This window comes from Ailuropoda melanoleuca, chromosome 8 (genome assembly GCF_002007445.2).
Source record: "Ailuropoda melanoleuca isolate Jingjing chromosome 8, ASM200744v2, whole genome shotgun sequence".
Classification (NCBI taxonomy): Eukaryota; Metazoa; Chordata; class Mammalia; order Carnivora; family Ursidae; genus Ailuropoda; species Ailuropoda melanoleuca.
The window spans coordinates 81992134-82005114 of record NC_048225.1 but is presented as its reverse complement, the minus strand read 5'-3'; the positions used below and the strand labels follow the sequence as shown (position 1 = coordinate 82005114).

Below are 12981 nucleotides of genomic sequence, written 5' to 3'. Positions count from 1 at the left end.
CATATGGGTTGTGAGCGAGAAAAGATGAAAGCATGCCTTATCGTTCTACTTCTCCTTCATAGCTCATGTCATTCCCTCATTCCACACCACCATCTGTGAAGGCCATTCAGTGCCTCAGAGCAGCCGCAAGTGAAAGGACACCACTTTCTTCCATTTGCAACCAGCTACCTCTGGGAACTAACCAGACAACACCAAATGTCCCAAGAGGAAATGCTGATGGTCTAGAACAGGGACTGACAAATTATGGACCACGAGCTGAATCGAGCCCTGTTTGTAAATTAAAACTGTCTAATTGGAACACAACTACGCTCACTCATTTACGTATTGTTTATGGTTTCTTTCACACACGCACCCCCAAAGGCAGGCCTGAAGAGATGCAACAGAGACTGTATGGCCTGCAAAAAAAAAAGCCCCGAATATTTACAATCTGGGCGTTTATAGAAAGTTTGCAGATCCTGGATCTAGAACAAAACCCGGGACAGACACTACTTCAGAAAGTACTCCTTTAGTACAATAGGTGGGGGTATGCAGAGGAAGGCTGTACGCAGACCAAATTCAACCACGTAACATCAGTCTTGAGGCAGCCGCAGATACGTCTGTAGTAGCAAGTTACTCCTAAACAACTGAATATACAAAATTCCAAGAATGAGTCTCTTGGAAAAATAACACTCCATGCAAGCAACATATTAAGAGCCAATCTTATCAACCCAATCCAAATCCTTGTCCTTAGCCCTCTTTCTTCCACTCAAATATGCCTTCTCCCTCCCTTGGGTTCTCTTTTAAGATAGAAAAAGAAGAAAATACTAAGATTCAAGTATCATCATGTAAAACAGCTAAAATGTCTGATCTGAGAACAAGGGTCTTGGTCTATTTGTGGAACGTGGGCAAAAAGGTGGCCAGGTAGGCATTTTAAATTAATGACTCTTAAGTCTAAATTTTATATTTTAAATAGCCACTAATTACTTGAAAAACAAACAAAAACTAAGCTTTAGTCCATTGATTAAAATTAGGCTCTACTGGTAGCCTCTACCAGGCTCAGTTGGGAAATTATGTGCATGGGAATGGTGACATTTAACATTTTTTTCAAATGATAGGAAAATAAATACTGCAATATATTCAAATAGATCAACTCCAGGTAGCTTTTGGGGCACCTGAGTGTAGCAGTCAGTTAATGACTCTTGGTTTTGGCTCAGATCTGATCTCAGAGTTGTGAGGTTGAGCCCTGTGTCGGACTGCACCCTCAGCGCACAGTCTGCTTGAGATGCTCTCTCCCTCTCCTTCGGCCCCTCCTGCTCGTGCTCTCGCTCTCTCATATAAATAAATAATAATAAATAATAAAAAAATAATAATATTTCAAAAATGAAAGAGTCTCATAAATACATCATCCACACATTCCCAAAAGTATAAGACACTACTTTCTCCAAAGATTTTTGTTTAGCAACTTGTTTTGCCAGTAATATATTCAACACAGGAATGTGTAATAACAAAGGATTCAAGTAATAACTGGCTCCAAGGACTTTAGATACTCTAAATCAGCGTTTCTCAACCCTAGCACTATTTCTTTAAGATTTATTTATTTGAGAGAGTGAGATAGAGAGAAAGAGAAAGCGCAGAAAGGGAGAGGGAGAACAGACTCCCCACTGGGCAGGGAGCCTAACAAGGGACTCGATCCCAGGACCCCGGGATCACGACCTGAGCAGAAGGCAGACGCTTAACCGACCGAGCCACTCAGGCGCCCCAACCCTAGCACTGTTGACATCTGAGACCAGATAATTATCTGTTGAAGGGGATGAAGGGGACCATGCTGAGTATTATAGGCTGTTTGGTAGCATTTGTGGCCTCTATCCACCAAATGCCAATAACAGTTTTGACAATCAGGGGCGCCTGGGTAGCTCGGTGGTTAAGCATCCACCTTCGGCTCAGGACATGATCCCAGGGTTCTGGGATAGAGCCCTGCATTGGGCTCCCTGCTCAGCGGGAAGCCTGCTTCTCCCTCTCCCACTCCCCCTGCTTGTGTTCCCTCTCTCAGTGTCTCTCTGTCAAATAAATAAATACAACCTTTAAAAAAAAAAAAAGTTTTGACACTCACATGTCTCCAGATATTGCAAAATGTCCCCTGGGGGGCAAAATTACCCCAGCTGAAAACCACCACTTCAAAGGAGTTAAATTTCTTGATGATTTCTAAGAAAAAGATTTCAATCGACTTTTCCTGCTTTATGTATATTTAAAATAATTATGTGAAAGATACAGCAATGATGCATGTTATATAAAGTTTTTAGCAAATCTTTTATCAATTCTATCTATATTAGGATCTTTACCACATCATTTTTTTAAAAACAGCTTTACTTATACATAGGTGGCATTCAATAAACTGCACACGTTCAAAGTATACAGTAAACACCCATGAAGAAATCTCTACAATCAAAAAAATGAACATACCCAGTTGCTCCCAAAGTGCCTGGTTTCCTTCATTCAGGATGATTATTTTGAGATTCATCTGTGCTATTGTGTGTATCAACAGCCCATGACTTTTTACTGTTAAGTAGAACAGATATATCACAATTTGTTTATCCATTCATCTATTGATGAGTATCTGAATTTTAGCGGCTATTACAAATAAAGCTGCTGTGAATGTTAGTATTTAAGTCTTTTCTCTTCAGTAAATATCAAGGTATAGCTGGTAGGTCTATATTTAACATTTTAAGAAACAATCAAACTATTTCCTAAAGTGGTTGTACTATTTACAGTCCCAATAGCAAAGTATAGAGTTCCAGTTCTTTCACACCTTTGCCAACACTCGGTAGTTAGCCCTTTTGGTAATTCTAATAGGTATGTATTGGTAGCTCACTATGATTCTAATTTATACTTCTCACATGACTAATATATTTAATATAGATTATATATAAATATTTGAGAGTTCTTTATATATTCTAGATATAAATCCTGAGATACTTGATCTGCAAATATTTTCTCCCACTCTACAGCCTGTCTTTTTCATTCTCTTGTTATTTTTTGAAAAGCACGCATTTTTAAATTTGATAAAGTTCATTTCATCAATGTGTTATTTTATGAATCGTGCTTTTGGTATTACATTTAAAAATATTTGCCTAACTCAAGATCACAAAGATTTTCTGTTTTTTGTCTAAAAGTTTTATAATTGTAGGTTTTTACATCTAGGTCTATGATTCATTTTGAGTTAATTTTTGCAGGAAAGATACAGACTGAAGATCATGTGCTTGTATATGGATACCCAATTGTGCCAGCATCATCTGTCATATGGGCTCTTTCTTCACTGAATTGCCTTTGTGCTTCTTTAAAATTCAGCTGCATGTGCACTGGCTTATTTCTGGACTCTTCTATCCCACTGATCTATTCCTCTATCTTTACATCAATACATACTTTAGTTTTATAATGAACTGGGATATCGGTAGTATTAACTCTCCAACTCTGTTCTTTTTCAAAGTTGTTTCTGCTATTCTAGGTCCTTTTCATTTCTACATGAATTTTAGAATTGCTTTGTTGATTTCTACCAAAAAGCCTGCTAAGATTGTGGAATGGAACTGCACTGAATCAACAGATCAATTTGGGGAGAGCTGTCATTTTAGCAACAATGAGTCTTTCAACCCATGAACAAGGACTACCTCCCCAGTTACCTAAGTGCTCTTTGATTCTGTTCAGGAACGCTGTGCAGTTTTCAGTATTTTATACGTGTTGCTAATGCCAGTGGTAGTGATTTTATTCAATTTGAATTTCTGACTGTTTTAGTTTAAGAAGTGAAATTGATATTTATATATTGATCCTGCAACTTTACTAAACTCATTAGTTTCAGTAGTTTTGTAGGTTCCAACAGATTTTCTACAGTTCTGTCATCTGCAGAAAAAGACACTTTTACTTCCTCCTTTCCATTCTAGAAACCTTTTTTTTCCTTGCTTGACTACACTGCCTGGAACCTCTAGTACACGGTGGAACAGAAGTAGTGAGAGTAGACAATCGTGCCTTGTGCTAGGTCTTAAGGAGAAAGCATTTGGTCTCTCACCATTAAAATTACATTATCTGTAGTTTTTTCAGATATGTCCTTTATTGGGTTGAAGAAGTTCCTTTCTACTCCTAATTTGCTCAGAGTTACTATCTGGAATGGAGGTAAGATTATCAAATATTTTTTTCTTTCTGCATTTATTGAACCACACGGCTTTTCTTTTTTAGTTGGTTAACAGAGTGAATTACACTGATTGCTTTTTAAATGATAAACTAACCTTGTATTCCTGGAATAAACCCTACTGGTCATGGTTTTTTGCTTTGTTTTAAAAATGGTTACATTCAATTTGCTATAATTTGTTTAGAATTTGTGTGTGTATGCTCATGTGGGATATTTCTGTGTAGTCTCTTTTCTCCTAATGTCTTTATCTAGTTTGAATATAAAGCTAATCCTAGCCTCATAAAGTAAGTTAAAAAGTATTCCTATCTCTGCAATCTTCTGAAAGTGTTTGTTTAGAACTGGTATAATTTATTCCTTAAATATTTAGAATTCACTTGTGAAGCCATCTGGGCCTATTTTTTTGGTGGGAATATTTTAATAGAATTGGTTTTCTTTTTTTTTTTTTTTAAGATTTTATTTATTTACTTGACAGAGACAGCGAGAGAGGGAACACAAGCAGGGGGAGTGGGAGAGGGAGAAGCAGGCTTCTCGCTGAGCAGGGAGCCCGATGTGGGGCTGGATCCCAGGACCCAGAGATCACGCCCTGAGCCGAAGGCAGACGCTTAACGACTGAGCCATCCAGGCGCCCCTAGAATCGGTTTCTTTAATAGAGACAAGAGCAAGTGAGAGAATACAAGCAGGGGGAGCTGCAGAGCGGGAGAGGGAGAAGCAGACTCCCTACTGAGCAGGGAGCCCAACATGGGGCTCAATCCCAGGACCCTGATTATCATTAACTGAGCCAAAGACAGACACTCAACAGCTCAAGTGACTGAGCCACTCAGGTGTCCCATCTATTCCCTCTTAAGGAAGTTTAGTAGTATGTGTCTTTTGAAGAATTTGTTCATTTCATCTCTGTTGTAAAATTTATAAGCCTAATGTTGTATATAATATTCCCTTTTATAGTCTAGAATCTGTAGTGTTGTCACTTCTGTCATTCCTGATACCAGCCAGTCTGGTTAAAGCTTTATACGTTGTATGGAACTTCCCAAAGAAACAGTTTTTGGTTTCACCGATTTTGTCTATTGTTTTTCTGTTTTCTATACATTTTCCCACACTGATCTTACCATTTCAATTACTCTGGTTTAATCTGCTTATTTTCTAATTTATTAAGGTGGAAGTGGGGGCCATTAATTTGAGGTCTTTTTTCTTTTCTAATATAGGCATTCAGTGCTGTAAATTCCCTCCCAGGTACTACTTTACTCGCAGCTCATAAATTCTGCTATGTTGTGTTTTCATTTAGTACAAAATACTTCTTAATTTTCTTTTGATCTATTGTTTGACCCACAGATCATTTAGAATTGTTATCATTTAGTTTACAAGTATTCGTAAATTTTCCAGTTTTCTGCTAATAATTTCTAATTTAATTCCACTGTGATTAGAGAACACAGGTTCTGAATCCTTTTAAGTTACTGAGACTTGTTTTATGGCCCAAAATATGGTCCATCATGGAAAATGGACTTAAGAAGAACTGGGAAGAATACTCTGCTGTTGTTGGGTGGAATATTCCATAAACGTTAATTAGGTCAAATATTGTTCAAGTCCTCTCTCTATATCTTTGTGATTTTCAATATTCAGAGTAGGGTACCGAAATCTCCAACTAAAATTAAGAATTCGACTATTTCTCTTCGGAGTTGTATCAATTTTTAATGTATTTTGAAATTCTCTTATTAGAAGCAAAAAAATGTTTAGAACTGTTGTTATGTCCCCTTAATTAACCAACTTCTTTATCATTATGTAATGATATCCTTTATCCTTAGAAATAGTCTTTGCTCTGAATGAAGTCTACTTTGTCTAATAGTAATACAGCCACTCTTTATTTTAACTATTGTAAGTATGGTATATCTTTTTCCAGTCTTTACTTTTAACCTATTTGCACTTTTTTAAATTTAAAGTATGTTTCTTACAGGCAAGGATATATAGTTAGGTCTTGCTTTTTTAGCTAATCTGACTATATCTGCCTTTTAACTGGTGTTTTGAGACCATTTATATTTGATGTGATTACCGACATGGTTAGGTTTAAGTCTATCATCTTACTTGTTTCTATTTATTCCATCTACTTTTTTCCCCTTATAATGCCTTCTTTTGAATTAAATAACTGTATTTTCTAATTCCATTTTATGTCCTTTGTTGGATTACCTATAATTTTTTAAAACTAGGACTGCTCTAGGATTTACAGTATACATCCTTTAACTTACCATGGTCTACCTCCAAGTGATATTATAACACTTCAAGTGCAGTATAAAAATCTTGTAATAGTATACTACCTAGTACTGTATCTTGCCCTCTTAAGTCTCTGTACCTGAAAAGTGGGAGAGAAGAGTTAGAAAAGAAGAAGTGGCATAAAAGAAATAGTGGCAAGAAATTGAGACCTTCTCCTTGATTTCATTTAAAAGGTAAAGAAGAAGTGAAAAGGAGGGATGCCTGGGTGGCTCAGACAGTCAAGCATCTGCATTTGGCTCGAGGTAGGTGATGATCCCAGGACTTCCCATATCAGGCTCCTTGTTCATCAGGGAGCCTGCTTCTCCTTCTGCCTGCTGCTCCCCCTCCTTGTGCTCTCTCTTGATCTCTCTTTCTCTCTGATAAATAAAATCTTTATTTTTTTTTTAAGATTTTATTCATTTGAGAGAGAGAGAGAAAGCATGAGAGTGGGGAGGGTCAGAGAGAGAAGCAGACTCCCTGCTGAGCAGAGAGCCCGATGCAGGACTCAATCTGGGACTCCAGGATCATGACCTGAACCAAAGGCAGATGCTTAACTGACTGAGCCACCCAGGTGCCCAATAAATAACACCTTAAAAAAAAAGTAAAGAAAGAAAGAAAGAAATGAAAAGGAAATAGGTATTTAAAAATTAGAACTCTACAACTTTACCACCTATGTTCAAATCCTAGCTCTGTCACTTATATATTGTATATAACTTTAGGCAAGACAGCTAGTCTTCTGTTTCTATCTCTTTAAAATGAAGAAAACAACAGTACCTACACTTTACCAGGTTACCATGATGATCTAATGAGTTAATACAGATAAAATGCTTAGAAAAGCACCAAGCCTCTATTAAATCCTTAAAAATAAATACCTAGTCCTATTATTCAAATTACCTAAGGGAGTATTTTTTAAATGCTCTACACATTACCTAAAATACTATTTCTTACCCAGCCTGCACCATGGGTTGCCCTACTCTTAAGTGAATGTGCAAGCAAATTAACTTCTTAGGTACTTTAAACTGTAAGAAATTCAAGTTACCCCATATGACATATATATGATACACGTATGTATATGATATATGACATCATACAGATCTGCTATTTATTGAACATTTGTTATACGCTTAGCATTGTTCTAAAAGTTTTGCGTCATCTCACTTAATCTTCATATCAAACCTATGAAGAAAGCTGTATTTACGATGTTCATGTTATAGATGAGGACTGAGACAGAGAAGTTAAATAACCTGCCTAAGGTCTCAAGTTAGTAAAGAAGGGGCGCCTGGGTGGCACAGCGGTTGGGCGTCTGCCTTCGGCTCAGGGCGTGATCCCGGCGTTACGGGATCGCCCCACATCAGGCTCTTCTGCTGTGAGCCTGTTTCTTCCTCTTCCACTCCCCCTGCTTGTGTTCTCTCTCTCACTGGCTGTCTCTATCTCTGTCAAATAAATAAATAAAATGTTTAAAAAAAAATAAAAAATAAAATAAATAAAAATACATCAAGTTAGTAAAGAAACAGCCAGAATTCTACCGCCAAAAGTCTGACCAAACCCTGTACTCTTTCCTGGGAAAAAACTGGAACTGGTCTCGAGAAGAGCAGGAACCATATAAGCACTAGAATAATGGAAGAAGAGTATCCACAGAGCCAGAAATCAGAATCTTCTATCTCTTGCTCTGGGCTTCTCTCTCTTTCAGGTCCCATGATTTCTCACTTGAAATTTTGTGCTTCTCCCAGCACAGATGCCCAATTCTTTTCTCATCCCACCTTATAATAATCTTGCCCCACCTTATAAATTTAACTATTTTCCACCCCATTGCAAATAAACCCTTCAATCCAAACCATGCCATAAAGACTAATTCTTATTGTTATATCTTCAGTCATGCTGGTTTCCTAATACTTATATACTCTTTATACCTTAATGAAACATTCTTTTTTTTTTTTAAAAGAAAGGGAGAGAAAGAGAGGAGGGAGAAGGGAGAAAGAGAGGAGGGAGAGGAGGAGGAGAGGAAGAAAGAATCTCAAGTAGGCTCCATGTCCAGCTTTATACCTTAATGAAACATCTTTTTTTTTTTTAAAAGAAAGGGAGAGAAAGAGAGGAGGGAGAAGGGAGAAAGAGAGGAGGGAGAGGAGGAGGAGAGGAAGAAAGAATCTCAAGTAGGCTCCATGTCCAGCTTTATACCTTAATGAAACATCTTTTTTTTTTTTAAAAGAAAGGGAGAGAAAGAGAGGAGGGAGAAGGGAGAAAGAGAGGAGGGAGAGGAGGAGGAGAGGAAGAAAGAATCTCAAGTAGGCTCCATGTCCAGCTTTATACCTTAATGAAACATCTTTTTTTTTTTTAAAAGAAAGGGAGAGAAAGAGAGGAGGGAGAAGGGAGAAAGAGAGGAGGGAGAGGAGGAGGAGAGGAAGAAAGAATCTCAAGTAGGCTCCATGTCCAGCTTTATACCTTAATGAAACATCTTTTTTTTTTTTAAAAGAAAGGGAGAGAAAGAGAGGAGGGAGAAGGGAGAAAGAGAGGAGGGAGAGGAGGAGGAGAGGAAGAAAGAATCTCAAGTAGGCTCCATGTCCAGCAGAGAGCCCAAGGCAGGGCTCAATCCCACAGCCCTGAGAGATAATGACCTGAGCCAAAATCTCCAAGAGTCAGACGCCCAACCAACTGAACCACCCAGATGCCAAATGAAACACAATCATTAAGGAACACTCGGGCCCTCCCCTCACTGAGCCTCCTCTCCTGTCAACGGCTCTTCAATCTGACACATAACTACATATGGTATTATGCTATTTTTTTTTTGGTCTTACGCTATTTACTGTGATTTCACATGTAAGATTTCATCTTTCACCAAGAAGATATAAATGAGTACAAGGCCTAAGATTTTAAACTTCTACGATAACACGGTACTGGGCTTACCTAAAACATTCAAAAGTTCTGTCGATAAAAAGAAGAAAGTCAAAAGTGGAATTTCTTACCTGTAAGATACCCTCAAAACATTTCTCTTTTAGTAGACTTCCCTTGTCTCCCCAGCTTTAAGAGATAGGATCTAAATCACATAAAGTTACAAAAACTATATCCACAAATCAAAACGGAAAAGTAGCAGAGGTTATCCTAGCAACAACTTACAGAATAAAAGCTATGTTGATCAAACTTACATACTAATTCCCCACCTATAAATTCCTAAAATCTGTGAAAATCTATGAGGACTTCAGCGTATTCACAGAAAAGCAGCTAAGAGTAGCAACAGAAAACATACAGATTTGTCATGTAAGTTAATTCTAAAAGGCCAGAAATGTTCTAGTCAAATCCTGGGAATCTAAATCAGGATTGGAAGAGGTGTAACAAACAATTTACTTCAGCAACCCTAGAGATCTAGAGTAACCCCAGACAGGAGAGAATCTAGGCTGTGATTACACTCGATCTTCAAGGTCCTGAAAGAGAAAGAGTGAATTACTAATTCAACTAAGTATTTTACTTACACTCTTTCATTTAATCCTTACAATGATCCTATGAGAACATACTCTTATGCCCATTTATAAATAGGGAAGCTGAGTGTAAAGAAATTAAGTAACTTGCCCAGATTCATACAAACTTTAAGCACAGGATTAAAGCCATTGTCTATGTTGCAAAAAAAAAATTATTTTAAATCTAACTTATAAAATTATTTGACTGATTCCAAGAACACTCAGATGCATTATTAGAATTTAAAGGCAACATGAAATCATAGTTTCAACATTCACATTCCTTTCAATGAAAATTAAACTATAAGATACACATTTAATAGAAAATGCAAATGATAGTTTTTAGACTAGACCCAAACAAAATTCACAGGCATATTAACGTTTCTCAAGCAAGCACATTTAAGTGTATCATTCTTTGTTCAAAAAATCATTAGTGGCATCAACTTTACAACAGTTGGCTATACAATTAGATAAAAAGACAAGAACTAGATCTTACATTAAAATAAATTGAATTAAAGATGAAAAACATTTAAACCATAAAAATACTAGAAGTAAACACAGGAGATTAAAAAAAATCTTGGCAAAGTAAAGTCTTTCTAGGACTAACAGCAGAAACAAACAACACAAGAGACTGACTGAACTGACTAAAGAAAATGTAACACACACGATAAAACAGTATTTCATTAATTCTAAGGTGAGTATATTCTCACCTTTCAACATCTCTGAAATCAGGACGTCTCTTAGAATCAAGAGTGTCATGGTTTAACTGACAGCATGTATTTATTCTTAGTTGTACATAAAATAGTGTATCTTACAACTGAAGCCATCTTAGATTCAATAAGGTACTCTGAATTGACAAAAGACAAAATAGGTGAAAGATCTATAGCAAATGACTTAATATTCTTAATACATAAAAAAAGCTTTTACATGTTATTAATGTTAACTAACAGGCTGTTTCCACTGCACTGGTTATGTATCATTTCTTAAGTTAGGGGTTAACTGTACTAGTCTCTATACTTTCTGTGTATCCGATTTATTTCATTAAAAGACTTTAAATCAAGGGCACCCGGGTGGCTCAGTCGGTTAAGCATCTGCCTTTGGCTCAAGTCATGATCCCAGGGTCCAGCGATGGAACCCCAACATCAGGCTCCCTGCTCAGCGGGGAGCCTGCTTCTCCCTCTCTCTCTGCTACTCCCCCTGCTTATGCTCTCTCTCTCTCCCCCTCTGTCAAATTCAAAAAAAAAAAAAAAGAAGACCTTAAATCAAAAGATTAATGCTTTTAAAAGAACATAAGAAAACCGGTAAAAGATATGAAAAGGAAACTGGAGAATGTAGCACAAATATCCAAAAACATGGAAATTAAAATTCCACTGAAAATGTTTAAAACTGCAAATTAAAAAAGGAAGCATTTATTACATAACGGATCCATATATTTGCTTTTAAAGCTTATCACCAGAGGGGAGTTAAGATGGCGGAGGAGTAGGGGACCCCTTTTTCAGCTGGTCCCGAGTCAAGTTGGATAGATACTAGACCAGCCTGAACATTCACGTTAACAGCCTGAGATGCAGGAAGATACATCTGGATCTCTACAAATGAACATCTCCAGCGCTGAGTACTGAGGTACGAAGCAGGGAGCCGTGAAACTGCGCAGATATCAGAAGATAAACGGAAGGGGGAGGGAGCCGCCACGTTCGGGCGCCGGGAAGCGGCCACCTGCACGGGGGAGCAGGTAGACTCACGGACTGGCACCCTGGAGAGAGCAGACTGAGACCATGAGCAGGGAGCACGCGCCACCAGACTTCTCAAGGAACTCCGGTGTGCTCACTGGGACCAGATGAGACCCGGAGCTCCGGGAGCACGCGGGNGGGGAGCAGGCGGACTCGCGGTCAGCACCCGTGAGACACCAGACTGAGACGGGGAGCTCCGGGAGCCCGCGCGGGGCGGCTGGCGGCGGGCGGGGTTGGAAACACAAAGGACAGAGACGCGCCGGCCCTGGAAGTGAGGGCTGGGACGCCGGGTGTGGGGCGCACATCCCCAGATGCCGCAGGGTTGAGCAGCACCAAGAGAAACAGAGTTAAAGTGGCCAGAACATCAGTGGAGAACGGTCCGTGATACCCCTGTTCTGAGACAGAGGCTGAGATTCGGCCACTGCTGCTCTGACTCTCAGAAGAGGCACAGCACACCGCCAGGGAAAGCCACCAGAGAACAAAAGCCTGGAAATACCGGCTCACGGTATGCCCATCCCCATCCCTCCTCGCAGGGGACACGGAGACTCTACCCAAACAGGGTTGCCTGAGTATCGGTGAGGCAGGCCCCTCCCCGAGAAGGCAGGCTGAAAAATCAAGAAGCCCACATCCCTAAGGTCCCTATAACACAAGGGTGCACGGCCTGGGTCCCGGTCAATAATTTGGGCTCTGGACAACCCCGCAACGTCTCCTCATCAGAATGACAAAGAGGAGAAATCCCCCCCAGCAAAGAAAAGACAATGAGTCTGTGGCCTCTGCCACAGAACTAATGGATATGGATATAACCAAATTATCAGAAATGGAATTCAGAGTAACAATGGTCAAGATGATGTGTAGACTTGAAAAAAGTATTAACAAAAATGTTAATGAGAATATAGAATCTCTAAGGGCGGCAATGAGAGCGAATTTGGCAGAAATTAAAAATTCTATGAGCCAAATGCAGTCAAAACTAGAGGCTCTGACGGCCAGGGTCACCGAGGCAGAGGAACGCGTTAGCGAATTGGAGGATGGGTTAGTAGAAGAAAAAACGAAAATAGAAGCTGGTCTTAAAAAAATCCACGCCCACGAATGTAGATTACGGGAGATTACTGACTCTATGAAACGATCCAATGTCAGAATCATCGGCATCCCTGAAGGGGTGGAGAAAAACAGAGGTCTAGAAGAGATATTTGAACAAATTGTAGCTGAAAACTTCCCTAATCTAGCAAGGGAAACAAGCATTCGTGTCCAAGAGGCAGAGAGGACCCCATCCAAGCTCAACCAGGACAAACCTACGCCACGGCATGTCATAGTGCAATTCGCAAATATTAGATCCAAGGATACAGTATTGAAAGCGGCCAGGGCAAAGAAATTTCTCACGTACCAAGGCAAAGGTATCAGGATTACGTCAGACCTG

The 12981-nt window shown here is 39.1% G+C and overlaps 1 protein-coding gene across 3 annotated transcripts in view; it reads right to left on the bottom strand.

The window, feature by feature from the left end:
* RALGPS2 (Ral GEF with PH domain and SH3 binding motif 2) overlaps positions 1-12981 on the bottom strand; it is a 158137-nt gene that overhangs the window by 131590 nt on the left and 13566 nt on the right. The window contains exon 1 of one of the 3 annotated variants that reach the window (XM_011220946.3): positions 2440-2463. The exons of the other annotated variants lie outside the window; for them this stretch is intronic. The gene's annotated coding sequence lies outside the window, so the exon portion shown is untranslated. Of the gene's footprint in view, positions 1-2439; positions 2464-12981 lie in introns of those variants that run through there. 3 annotated transcript variants of the gene reach the window in all.